The sequence below is a fragment of the Petaurus breviceps genome, unplaced genomic scaffold, assembly GCF_028583685.1.
Source record: "Petaurus breviceps papuanus isolate PSGF00001 unplaced genomic scaffold, PetGlider_PUasm1.0 38, whole genome shotgun sequence".
Taxonomy (NCBI): domain Eukaryota; kingdom Metazoa; phylum Chordata; class Mammalia; order Diprotodontia; family Petauridae; genus Petaurus; species Petaurus breviceps.
Window position 1 is genome coordinate 32,579,607 of NW_027186304.1, and position 14,697 is coordinate 32,594,303.

The 14,697-nt window shown below is 34.4% G+C and overlaps 1 long non-coding RNA gene across 1 annotated transcript in view; it reads left to right on the forward strand.

Annotated features, from left to right (window-relative positions):
* The window catches only part of LOC138170042 (uncharacterized), a 238,146-nt gene extending 223,752 nt beyond the window's left edge, over positions 1 to 14,394 (forward strand). The window contains exon 4 of the long non-coding RNA XR_011170519.1: positions 14,257 to 14,394. This is a non-coding gene — a long non-coding RNA (uncharacterized lncRNA). The remainder of the gene's footprint in view (positions 1 to 14,256) is intronic.
* Positions 14,395 to 14,697: the final 303 nt, after the last annotated feature.

A 14,697-nucleotide genomic window follows, 5' to 3' on the forward strand; every position in this document is an offset into this window, starting at 1 on the left:
TTAGGACACAAACAGAATTAAGAGTCACATTTATCTTCAAAATATCAGCATATCACAAATAGATACTAAAATTCCAGTCTTAAAATCTTTATTTTGGCATCTCTCCTAAAATGCATGTGAACTTATATTTTTTAGACTATATAACTGATTTCCCTGCAATACAGTTGAAGGAGAGTGTGTTTTTGTAGAGAAAACATAAAGACATATTTCAAAGAGAAATTTCATGTCTGAGCTAAAGATTCAAATATCACCATCTGCATTTACTTACCAGCAATACCTTTCATAACTCTCCTTTATTTGTTTATTAAATATCAAAGTAATGTGTCTAAATGCCAGTTGTATTTCTTCCTTTCTCATCTTCTGCATTAAATTCTCAAGTACTAAAATGGTATCTTGACAACTTCATGGGATTTGCACAGTTTGCTATGCCTAAACACTGTTTTATTCCCAACAGTTATTTCCTTTGTTCCTACTTGATTGATGCTGAAAGTGCTGTGTTCCCTACAGATTTATGTTATCCTCTTTATCAATTCTTTATCCCACTCATGACTCTAGCTTTTCTTCTCTCGTCAAGGCACCAAGAAGACCCCTAGTCTTATCAGTCTTCTGATAAGTCTTCTCGGCTGAAGACCTTGTCTTATTCTTTACCCAGAAAATTAAGGTCATTCTCCATATACTCTCTTTTCCCCTTCTCATCTCTCAAGCTCCTCAACATCCTTTTCCACTGTTTCCTCCTTTATCACCATTTCTAATGAAATGGTGGCCCTTCTCCTCAGCAAAGCCAATTACTGTATATGTGTCTTCGATCCCATATCCTTCTATCTTCCCAAATAGATTCCTCCAATAATCATCCCCCCTCTCTCCATCCTTCAATCTCTTCCTAACAACCAGTGTCTGTCTTGATATCTATATCCACATTCATTTTTGTTTGTAGACACACATTCTTGAAAAACCTTCACCAGAGCCTGTTATTCCCATGAGTCCTATATCTCTTTTCCCTTTCTCAGACAAACCCCTAGGGGAAAAATTCTTACATCCCTTACACTTCATCCTCTTCCCTCACTCTTTTTCAAACACTTGCAATCTGGATTCCAATATAATCACTTAAATTGTTCACTCTCTCCAAAGTAACTGATGATCTCTTAATTGTCAGTTCTAAAGCTCTTCTTGCAATCTTCATCCTTCTTGGCCTCTATGTAATATTTAACCCTGTTGATCAGCACCTTCTTATAGGAACTCTCTTTGGGTTTTTGTTACACTGCTTTCTTGACTCCTGCTACCTGTCTGATATTCTTTCTTTATCACCTTTCCTTGATTGTCACCCATACTTTCTAGCCTAGTGACTTCATCATCTTCAACAGATGCATTTCCAGTCTCTATACAACTGATTCCCAAATCTCTCTCTCTCTCTCTCTCTCTCTCTCTCTCTCTCTCTCTCTCTATATATATATATATATATATATATATGTATAGATGCAGATGCACATATAGATATACATACATATATATGCACACACATACACACATATGTGTGTATGTATATATACATATATATCCCTAATCTCTCTCTTGACCTCAAGTCCCACATAATGAACTACAAATTACACAATTCAAGCTGGATATCCCATAGGCTTATGAAACACAACATATTCAAAACAGAACTCTTTATCTTTCCATTCAAAATCCATGTTTCTTCTAAAGTTCCGTATTTCTATTTAGTGTATCATGATCTGTCCAGTGAGGAAGAACAGTGGATAAAACCTGGGCTTGTCATCTGGAAAAACTGAGTTCAAACCCACCATGAGATAATTCTGAGGTGTGTAATTCTGGGCAAGTCACTTAACCTCAGTCTGCCTCAATTTCTTCAACTATAAAATCAGGTAAATATAGTAACTTCCTTCCGAGCTTGTTGTGAAGATCAAATTGAAAAAAAAAAATATAAAGAACTTAGTATAGTGCCTGAGACATAATTCTTTCTTCCTCTTCCTTTCCAGTCAACCAGGTTTACAATTTCTTTGTCATCTTCTGTGTATAAATATCAAAACATGATTTAAATGCTATGTAGTTATCTATCATCCTTGACTTTTCACTATCACTTATCTCACATATCAAATCAATTGCCAAATCTTGTCATTTCTGTCTTTACAATATCTCATATATCCTCTCTCTTCACTTATACAGCAACCATTCAAGTTCAGACTCACATCACCTCTTGCCTAGACAATTAAAACTAACTCCTAATTAGTTTTCCTTCCTCAAGTTTCTTCCCATTCTAATCCATCACTCACACAGCCACCAAAGTGATGTTTTTGAATCTTAATCTTATCTATATCCCCCCCCCCCCCCGCCCCGCCGCCACACTATTGAAACAGTTAGGTGTTACAGTGTATAGAGTGCTGGGTCTGGAATCAGGAAAACCTGAGTTCAAATCTAACCCCAGAAACTCCTCAGACATTTACTAGCTGTGTGATCCTGGGCAAGTCATTTAACGTTTTTTTTGCTTCAGTTACTTCAACTATAAAATGGGAAGAATAACAGCACCTTCCTTGTGTAAGAATAATGGAATTTAAATATTCCCCTGTATTGGCTTGGTTTTTGGATTGAATGTTAAAACCAGAGCTTGTGAATCCCACTTGTGGGATGGACTTGTTGATGTGAAAAGAGAGGGCTGAACTGGGAGGAGCTGGTGCCATGGATTTAAAGAGAAGCCCAAGCAGAGAGAAGCCGGGAGCAGAGAGAGGCAGAAGAACTTTTGGGAGCAGAATTGTGGAGGATTGCTGAGGGCCAGTTGGAGCTGCCCAGGACTTTTGAGAGCTGCCACCTGGAGCTGCCAAGGACTGGGAAGACATGGCTGTGATGCTTATATTTTATCTGTCTGTTTTGATGTTGTTTTGCCAGAATCATCTGCTGGTGAAGGACAGTACTGTTGTTGCAGAGGTTCTGGAACCTTGTTGTTGGTTCACAAGCCCTGAAGAAGGATTTTCTTGTTATATGTTTACAGAAATCCTGGAAGAGGGTCTTGCTGATGTCTTCAGGGGTACTGAGACTGTTCTGCAGGCATAGAATGAACTGATAAGGACACTGACAATGTATCTTGTGGCCTTGTTAAGTTTTGTCTCCCCAAGAACATAGATTGCTGAGAACTTGCCTCCGGTCAAGATGAAGAAAAGACCTCTCTTTGGGTATTATTAAATGCTGTCATAATATCTTAGCCTTGTTGTAGCTCAGGGGTAGATGGCCTTGATAATTGTAATTCAGTTGTGATCCAGGGATGGGAAATTTTTGACTTTTTTGTGCTCTGTGGCTACCAAATGAATGTACTTGGTTTATGATTGGAAACTAATCTCCACTTGAAAAGAGGGACTTTGTGATTGACTAAATGAATGTACTGCCCAGGGATGGGGTATTTTCTCTGTTCTGTGAATGTTTTGCCTTAATTTTTCACTGAATAAAATGGAGAGTTGCTATACTGTTATTCTCAACTTTGGAAGTTGCCTTTACTTGGCATTACACCTTGCAGGATGGTTGTTGTGAGGATCAAATAGGATATTTGTAAAGTGCTTAGCACAGTGCCTAGCACAAAGTAGGTGCTATATATACTCCCTTCCCCTTTCTCTACTCAATTATCTCCAGGGGCTACCTCTACATTAAAAAGCATGCTCCTCTGTTTGATATTTACAGCTTTTTAGAACCTACCCCCAATTTACCTTTCCAGCTTTATTGTTCATTATTCTTCTCTATGAATTCTCTTGTCTAGCAGTACTGACCTTCTTTCTGCTCATCACAAATAGCACTTCATATCTTTCTTAGATGAACTTGCATCTGGCTGTGCCCCTACATCCCATGATTGGAATGCTTTCTTCTCTCGCCTCTGTGTTTCAGACTTGATTTCCTTTAAAGCTCAACTTAAGAGGGTTCTTTTACATGAGACCCTTTCTGTTCCTTTCTCCTTCTCTACAACTACTAGTATCCCCCCCAAATAATTTTATAAATTTCAACATGAAGACTACCTTGATAAATTCAGTTTTATCTCCAAAGTATAGTCTGTCAGTGACACTAATCTTCACCTCTCTACATACATTTTCTGTCTTTTTTTTCTCTCTCTCTCCATCTCTCTGTCTCTCTGTCTCTCCCTCTCTCTACCCTTCTCCCTCCCTCCTCATTTTGGGCCAGTCCACTTACTTCACTAGCATCCACTTTTATGTATCAGGATAACTGTAGAGGGAGAGCTACATGGATAAAATTTAACTCCCTCTAAGGATAAGCCTGGTATTGATAGAGATGTTTTCATGATACTCATCACTGTACGTACTGAGCCCCTCTGATTTGCTTCCCATTTACACAAACTCAATCACAGTAATATTACTGATTTTTAAAAATGAGATTCTTTCTAAATGAGAAAAAAGCAAAAATAATCTTAGCATTTACTTAATGTGGCAGAATCATGAATAATCATATCTACCCAAAAGAAAGCAAAATAAGGAATAACCAAAATGTATTTGTCCATAAATAAAGCTAGATCATACCTTCCTACCCATGTGCACTATATCTTTGAGGTAGAACAGGCTTTCACAGAAACCTAGCAGGGAATCATATAGGTATAGAAATCTATCTATATAAGGCAGGTTTTTGACTTGACTAAAGAGCCAATTGAGGTTCAGGCAAACCTTTCAGTTGACTTGGGCTTTTCCCAGTCAATTTGTTCTCAACAAACCAATGCAATACCACTCTCCAAATCATCATGGCTCCCAGCAAAACATCTGCAGAGCTTTCTTGTCTGCTTAGCTCCTGAAGCAGCTACTTCAATTGATTACTGTCCCTGACTACTGTGCTCAGCCTTTTCTCTTATTTCTAACTTCATTTGATCATCTTCTGCATTCTGGTTTCTAATGTCTCAAATCAAAGCCTTGGCATAAACACTGACTCATCTCTGTTTTATGATATTAATCTAAAATCATCCAGTCTCTATCAGATATGATCCCTATAGTTTCTATTCCCCAAACATTTTTTGATTTATAGTTTATAAGCTATAACCTTCAGAACTCTGAGAATAATTATATGTAAATGAATTGATAGGCAACAATACACTGCAATTTTCTTTACCTCAGTTCATGCCATCAAACAGGTCCTCTGAATATATTTGTGTGAGGGTAGTGTTTTATTAAATGCTAGTCTAGTGCATCAGAGGGAATGCAATCACTTGGAAAGTAAGGCAGGTCAAATATATTTTGCATCAAAGTAAAGAAATTGCCTATTTCCATATTCCAAAAAAAATTCATGCATAAATATTTTGTTATTTGAATAATTCCAAACTCTCTATGTAACTAATATCAGTATTTTTTAAACAGAAGCCCTATTCATATTTTTTTTTAAATGTTTTCATGAAACACAGTTTGTGAAGTATCAATGTAAACACAACCTCCATGATACCACTATAAGAAACAAAACCCTTTCATTTATGATAATTGTCCTTCTTTTGAAGCTTCAATTGTTAAAGAAAAAGTATTTTTCTCCAGTGTAAATATGTTTTTCTCTACTGTACATGCTTGTATGTGTAGAAATAGGAACAGGGCTGTGGTTTCATTGACTCTGGAAAAAGGAAACTTCCTCTACCAATACAGGTTGGCACCTTCTCTCCAAAGTACCTATAATTTATATTGTCATTTATTGTTATATTATAATATTATACCTCTATAATTTTAGATTGTTATCTACAACATAGAGAGCTCCAGTGCTCGAGGAATCTGTCTGCCTATCTATCTATCTATCTATCTATCTATCTATCTATCTATCTATCTATCTATCTATCTATCTATCTATCTAATCTATCTCTCTGTCTCTCTGTCTGTCTGCCTGTCTGTCTGTCTGTCTATCGACTGATCTTTCTTCCATCATTTTTTACTGGCCCTTGTGAACAGTTGCCTGGCTCTCTGTTGCTTAGTTGAGGACTGATACATTGAGCATATGTTCATTCCTAATAACATCAAGTCCATTGACTCTTTGCATATGAGGGAGCAGATGGTGAGCAAAGTGAAAAGAATATCTAATATTTATAAAACTAATAAGTGAGAATAGTCACAGTAAATATTAGAAACCAATTGTAGTATAGAACCAAGGTGGAAGAGTAGCAGGAAGAAGTATAGTCCGGCTCCCCCAACATGATTCTTCTGCAAAGGTTTTAAAAATGCACTTTCCTGAGTCTTAATTGGATAATCTAAGAAAGAATCATAATCAGTCATTTTTCCACCCCAGGTTACCATAGGGAGATGGATGTATAGGTCTGTGGACCCTGGGGATACAGTCCTTCCAGGGATGTGCAACATTCCAGCACACAAAAACTAAAAAAAAATTGCAGCTGTGTATCAGGGTGAGAAGGAATTCTAGACCCTTGTAGTAGGTTGACCACCTTATGTAGTCTGTGGGAACAGATACCAACTGACAGATAAGTTGTTCAGTACTTAGGTCTAGGGCAGACTGAGAAGGGGATCTGTGCCTAGGGGTGATATTGTCCTGACTGAGGAAAAATTTGAGAAGTACATAGTAGCTGTATAGCTCTGACTTGAGGAGATAGAGTCCAACATCCAGCCAAGTCTAGCTCTGATTCCAGGAGATGGTTCAACCTCTAGCCAAGTATAAAGCCTACAGTGAAATAACTCAGATGGGAATTTCAGAATAAAAGGTGTCTGTACTTACATCACTCTGAACTAGCAGAACTTTTCTGCTGGCTGTAGTAACTGAGACTCATGGTAGTTTGCTGGAAAATTCCAACCAGGGTCAAGTCAACAGGAGTTTTCAACTCAAATCAAATTAAAGAATTTTCAGAAATTAGACAAGGAGGGAATTGATCAGACTTTGCACTGAATCCAACCACTTTGGGAGAAATGAAGGCTTTTAGGTCCCCAGAGTGAGTTGTCCCTGAGACCCTGCGAATAACACAATCCTTGATAGGTAAACAAAGCAGCAGAATGATCAAAGAGGACAAAAGCTCAATTGAGATATTGTTATCAGTAGAGCACAGAACCCAGACTTAACGTAAAGTAAAAATACTTTATACAAATGAAGAGATCTAAATAATTGGATAATTGTTAATTGCTCATAGTCAGACTGAGGTGATATAACAAAAAATGGCAATACTTCCTAATTCAGTTTGCTTATTCAATGTCATAATAATCAAACTACCTAAGGTTTACTTTATAGACCTAAGAACATTATTAACAAAATTCATCTGGAGGAGGTAAAAAGTAAAGAATTTCAACAGATTTAATTAAAAGAAGAGGGGAGGAAGGGGTCCTAGCAGTATTAGCTCTCAAACAATATTACAGAGTTATAATCATCAAAACAATTTGGAACTGTGTAAGCAAGACAGAGGTTGAAAAGAGGAAGAGATTTAGTATACAATATAAAGAAATAAAAAGACATAGTAGCCTAATGTTTGATTAACCAAAGGATCCCAGGAATTTGGTCAAGAACTTCCTATTTGACAAGAACTTTTGGACAACTAAAAAGTAGTCTGGTAGAAACAAGGGCCAGACAAAAACCAAACCAAACACCAAAATAAATTTCAAATATGTATTACTTAGACATAAAACAGTGGCATCATAAACAAATTAGAGGATCAAGAAGAAATGACTAGTTAGATCTATGGATAGGAGAATAGTTCGTGACTAAACAAGATAAACATTTTCACAGAAGGCAAACTGGGCAATTTTAATTACATAAATTTAAGATGTCTTTGTATAAACTTAACCAGGGCAGATAAAGATTAGATGAAGAGAACATAAATAGAAAAACTTTTTGAAAAATTTCTCTGATAAAGATTCATTTCTAAGATCTATAAATAATTCATTCAAATTTATAAGAAGAGGAGCCCTATCCCACATGCTCAAAGGATATGAATAGGCAGTTTTCAGGGGAAGAAATTCAACCTATCAATAGCTATATGAAAAAAATATGATATAAATCATGGATAATTAGAGAAATACAAAGATTAAAATAATGTGAGGCTCCACCTCATAGCTCTCAGATTGACAAAATTGACAGAACAAGAAAATGACAAATTCTGGAGGAGTTTGGGGAAAAATGATACACCACAAAATAGTACATTAATGTACTGTCAGTGTATCTGGGAACTAGTATGGCCATTTTGAAAAGCAATTTGGAATTATACACCAAAAGCTATTAAATTGTGAGTACACTCTTTGACCCAACAATTAAGTTACCTTGTCCACACCCTAAAGAAATCAGAATAAGAGGAAAATACTCTTTTATACAAAAATAATTATAGGAATTCTGTTTTCAATGGCAAAGAATTAGAAACTGAGGGGTTATCCATCCACTTGGGAATGGTTGAACAAGTACATGAATGTGATGGAACACTATTGTTCTCTAAGAAATGACGAAGGGGAGGTTTTCATAGAAACCTGGGAAAACGTGTATGAAGGGATGCAGAGTGAATTGTGTGGAAGTAGGAAAACAATTTCTACAAAGACTTATGAACTCTGTGCATCACAGTGACCACCCAAGATTCCAAAGGAGACATGATAAAATAGACTGTCCATCTTATGATAGAATAGCTGATGAACTCATAGTGCTGATTCTTATCTTTTTTATTTACACAGCTAATTTAGAAAATTGTTTTGATTGATTACATGTGTTCATTACAGGAATTTTGTTTTTCTTTTTTCCTTAAAGAAGATAGAGCAGGGGAAGAGGGGTTTTCACTTTAAAAAAAAGTAAAATTAAATAAAAAACAAGAAATGTCCAGGTATTATAAATGTCTCAAGTTTCAAATCAGAGGGTAATAAGTCAGGGAGTTTTGTAAATATGAAACTTAAATATGAGAGAGAAAAATATCCAATTGGGAATTATAGAGTAACATCTAAGTGAAAAATAAATTGCTCTAGAAACACCCCAAATAAGCAAATTATTAGAAAGAAAACTTAAAGAAGTGCTCCCTTGCTTTCTCCTGGCATCCAGTGCATATGAGCTGTCCATTTCTTATCCTTTTCTTTTGTTGTATGACAAGCTAACTTTTCTCTCTACTATATATTTTCCTGATAACGTTTTTTATTCTTAAGGGAAGAAAAGATAATGTCAGAATTTTTTCAAGGCACAACAAATTGGATTAAATATAAATCGAAATTAAGTAAACTATCACAAGATATGACAGAATAGATTGAATTTGACAGAGAAAACAGAATACAAGATGATCATAAAATTTTAAAAATTAGAAACAACCCTTAAAATACAAACCAAATAAAATGACAAAAAGTAAATTATTTTAGTAGAGGGAAGAGTAACTAAGGGAATAGTGAAAGGGGAAATGCAAACTCAGAAAATCCCCAGATGGAAAAAGATTTGAAATCAATAAAGAGGAAAGGACAGATCTGAGGAGAGAGCAAGGAGAGGTAATTAGGAATTATTGAAATCTTGAAAACTGTAAAGAAGAAAAGAATCTGACTATTGTAATTCAAGAATTTTTTTTTAAATAAGAGATGGTTCGAAAACAATAGATAGTCAAAAAATCTGGGAATCTTTCAATATTTATGTTGAATAAAAATGAAGTTTCTTCCTTTGATTTAGGAGAAGTTTTATTGAATGGCAGAAGAAACAAGAAACAATATTATTATCTAAAGTATAGATATCAGTAATATTATAAGACATAAAGTAAACTTCTTCCTGTATATAAAAAGATTTGGTTTAATCAAAATTGCATATTTATATTTCATGATTTTCTCCCTTGTTTGGTCATTTTCCCATTATCTATAAATAATTTTATAGGTAATATATCTATATAATGTCTCTCTATATATAGGTATCTATAGTCATACTATATATGATAAAAGATAATTTCTTCCTTAATCCCTTGATTTCTTTATGATGTCACCTTTTATGTAAAAATCATGAATCTGTTTGGACCTTGATTTGTTATATATTTTCCGATGTTCGTCTAAAGTAATTTCTTCCAAACTATTTTCCAGTTCTCTCAATATTTTTCATCTAACAATCAGTTATTACTCCACATAATTTACATAACAAGAAATATTAGAACAATTTTGTAAAAATCCAGTCATTTATTTTATGGTCTCACCTGTCAGTTCTTAGTTAACTACACAGAAAAGTCTCCATCTTCTATTTGTAATTTATGAAATTAACTCTCTTCTACTAATTGATTACAATGAAAGATATGTGATTAAAGTTAAATTAGAAAATGAGAAAATATTTAATATACTGACAGCAAACACAAAGGAAGAAATAAAAGAAACAAGAAACAGCAGTGGTTGAAAAGCAAGTAAATTTATAGTGCATTTGTTTTCAGAAAGAGCAATGCAATTGAATAATAACTTCAATAGATTCAGATGAAATCACAAAGGTATTCTATTAAACTTTTATACTATACAGGTTCTTTAAAAACAAAGATAGCAATTTATCTATTTTTATGTAAGAAAGATATAACTCTTATCCCAAAATCTGGCCAAGGAAATGCAAAGAAAAAGTCTGATAGCTTATTATCATTAATAAATATCAGTGCAAAAAATATTAAGTGAATACAGGAAAATATAATACAAGGGCAATTGTTTAAAAAATAATAGGACTGGGTTGCTAGGTGACACAGTGAATAGAGCACTGGCCCTGGAGTCAGGAGGACCTGAGTTCAAATATGGCCTCAGACACTTAACACAAAACCAGCTATGTGACATCTGGCAAGTTATTTAACTCTAACTGCCTGGCCTTCCCCTCTTCAAAGAAAGCAAAAAAAAAATAGTATAATAGGACTAGCATGGTCATAACTCTAATTACAAAAAATTTTGTTAATTTTAAAAACAATCTTTCACTAGATAAAAAATAAAATTAAATCAATGAACTAAGATAGTGAGTCATAGTGAAAAGAATTTCTTCTTAACTAGAGGTGTTGGGTTTGAATACAGACTCAGTGAGTTACTTACTACCTTTTATAAGTCATTTCATTTCCCAGAACCTCAGTTTTTTTTTCATCTATAAGAGGGAGTGCTTAGACTAGACCTCTTGGTTTCCTTGCAGTTGCTAATCTGTGATTCTGCATATGGAAAACAGAATTCAGATTTAGGACCAGTGGCATAAAGTATACTAGCATCTGGTAAATCTAAGATCACTAAATATTGTGTAAATGAATTGAATTGAATCCGGTAAACCATGTGGACAAAACTGGAAAGCAGCATCTTGTATGGTATGCTGTAAAAAATTCCAAGTGGATCAATGATCTAGACCTTTTTCAAATGTTTAAAAATTTAAAAAAAATTGAAAAGCAATACACACACAACACAGAAACACACAAATGTGTACATGTGTGTTTGTGTATGTTTTTGCAGCTGTGGAGAGGAAGGTCTCCATCTATTCAATAAGTTTAAAATATCTCTGAAAATAGATGGCTTTGGTAGTTTTTTAGTAGGAAAGAAAGCAATTTATCAAGAAAAGGAAACAGATAACAATAAAAGCAAAAAGACTCCTAAAGCATTTGTGATGAAAATAAAATATCCAATATCTACAAGGAAGGAAACAAATTTATGAGTGTAAGATCCATTCCAAAAATGGAAGAGTGGCATGTGAGCTGTCATTATCAGAGGAAGAAACACAAATGCTTACTAGCTGAAAATATCTGGAAAATTATTAAAATATTCTCATAATTAGAGAAATACAAATTAAGATATTGCTAAGAAACTACTTTAAACTCATTAAAGATAATTAAAAGTCAAACAGAATGAAACAACAGTGGGACTGTGGAAACTACAGCTACTGAAACTGATTTAATTAGTTGCTTTTGAAAAAGCAACATAGCATTTTATGAGAACAAAAACAAAACAGAATAAAACTCTTCATCTTCTAGAACAGTAATTTTCTTAATTAATAATGAATTCTCGAAGTATTAGGGATATTAAAAACATCTACTTAATAATGATAAAAGCTAACATTTACACAGCTCCTACTATATGTGTGGTACTTTGCTAAGCTCTTTAAAATTATTAACTCATTTAATCTCTATAAAACCTTGGATAATGATATTATTCCCATTTTACAGATGAGATAACTGAGGCAAATGGTGATTAAATGACTTGCTTCAAGGTTAGCTCTCTGTTCACCATGACACATTGCCACAAACAACAGTTTATTGTTTCATGTACAATGATTTAACCATTTTGATGTCCATTTTTTTTTTTTTTGTATGAAGAGCTGGACCTAGAATCAGGAAGAGCTGAATTCAAATCCTACCCGAGATACTTACTAGTTGTGTTACACCAGGCAAATTACTGTTGGCCTTAGTTTCCTCAGCTATAAAATGGTAATAATAATACAATTATCTCCCACTGTTCATGAGAGGATAAGTGAATTGGTAATTGTAAATCACATTGCAAATCTTAAAAGTACTGTATATACGTTAGCTGATTTTAGTCTTATTTGAAATGACAGTGTTGATATCCTAATTATATTTACCATTCCCATAATTTCTGATATCTGAAAAACTTTCTACTGAAAATCAAATGAGATCACAGAGAGGCCAGGCATTTATTGACTTTTGAAGTTGCTAATAATAGATAGGAATTAAATTATTTTCTGTTTAAAAATAGCCATCAGAGACAATTGTAGTGTCTGAGGAGAGGGAATAGTGAATTTAATTTTGAAATCATTTGTATTTTAAATTTAATTTTTTTAATTTAAAAATAAATTTTACCTTAAGTCACAATGATATATTTAATAGATTTTTTCTTCTTTTTTGTAGCATGAAGTGACTCAAAACTTTTAAGAACTTAAACACATCTTCAGTCCTATGCTGATAAATGTAGTAACATTGACTCTCTTGGGCAAAAAGACATACATGGAATACAGTTGAGCTTGATCTACTTTATTAATATTTTCTCTATCACTTTCTCAAACCTAGACAGTCAACACAACCATAAACTAAGGCCTGATTTGTAAAACTTATGGATTTCTGAGGAGTAAAATCTCAAACTGAATATTTAACAATGGCTCTTCTGAGACCATTGGAGCTGGCTCCAGCATGCCCCAGGTCCAATTGTTAATTGTAAGATACTGCCATTTTAAGATTCTTCTCTTTTCATGTGCATTGGTTTAGTTCTGAAACATAAAATAGTATTTTTGTGTGGAGGTAAAGTTATAAAAACTGCTAAGGAATGTGAAATATTGCATCTGTCACAGATGATCATTTGAATGGCCAAAAGGAGTAGGAAAGGAACTTTAGTTTAATAAAAACTGCTGAAATGTTTGTATAAAGGAACATAGTTGTCTGATGGGAATTGAGTAGCTTAGGACAGAAAATGAACTTTGGCTTTTTATAAATTTAAATCATCTTGTGAAGAATTTAGAGACATATTTTATTTCCTTATGAGCAGTTTGGTGGCTTTAAAGAGGCAGAAAAGGAGTTTTATTTATCAAAAACTGGAAAATATGAGTACAAAGGAAGCTATTTTCAAGGATGCAAAATAAGATGCTGGACAAAGCTGAAGATTTGCAAAAAATTGTGGGGCAACTAGGCAGTGCAGTGTTGGAGTGCTGACCCTGGAATCAGGAAGACTCCCCTCTCTGGGTTCAAATCTAGCCACAGACATTAAACTGGTTAGTCACTAGTGTTACTGTGACCTGAGGCAAGTCACTTAATCCTCTTTGTGTCAGTTTCCCCATCTGTCACATGAGCGGAGAAGGAAATTGGCAAGCCAGTCTAGTATTTTTGTCAAGAAAACCTCAAAATGGTGCACCAAGAGGTAAATATTACTGGATAATGAAAAATGAAAATTCTCATTTTCATTTGCCTGTTTTAAGATTAAAGAGAGTAAAAATGTATTTAAAATGAGAAAACATATAACATTTGGAGAATGATATATGCTTAAATAAAGTTTCTCTTTCATGGGGAAAATGCAGTGAGCTATGACTTTATAAGTTAAATGTGAGAGAATGAGTGCTAGGAGTCTACTTTGAGCCATTTTAGGATAGAGGAATTAAGAGGTTTCACATTGTTGTGAATAGAATTAATAAATTGGCAACAGAGGGAGACTCATAAAGGGAATGAAACCACTTCTGTCAGCTGTTTGAAGAGACCTGCAGTAAGAACAATTACCTGACAAAAGCTTTCTGATTGGTTAAGGAGATGTCCAACCTCATCAGATAAGAGCAGCATTTCCAGATTTTCTTTTTAGAGTCCTGAGATAGTAAGAAAGTTTTAAGACTCTTGAAAGTACCTAATGTTTCTCCTCTCTCTGATTTTAGAGGGAAAAGCAGAAAGGAGGAAGACAAGTTTGACAGCTGCTACAGAAGAGACTCAAGCTGAGATGTAATGGGATTCTGAAGATTCCCAGTTAATCAGTCAGTGATTGTACATTGATGAAGTGCCTACTATGCTGGGTACTATACTAAGGGGAAAAAAAAGAAAGGGAAAAACAGCTCTTGTTCTCAAAAAGTTCAGAATCTAATGATGGAGACAATGTGCAAACTATGTAAAGACAAGATCTGTAATACAGGGTAAATTAGAGGGAATCTCAGAAGAAAGGAATGGAGACTAAGAAACTCTGTAGGGGTGGAGCCAAGATGGCTGCATAGAAGCACAAAAACTCCTTATACCCCCTACATAACAACCTCAAATACCTATAAAAATGACACTAAACAAACTTTAGAGCTACAGAACACACAAAGTGACAGAGAGAAACAAAA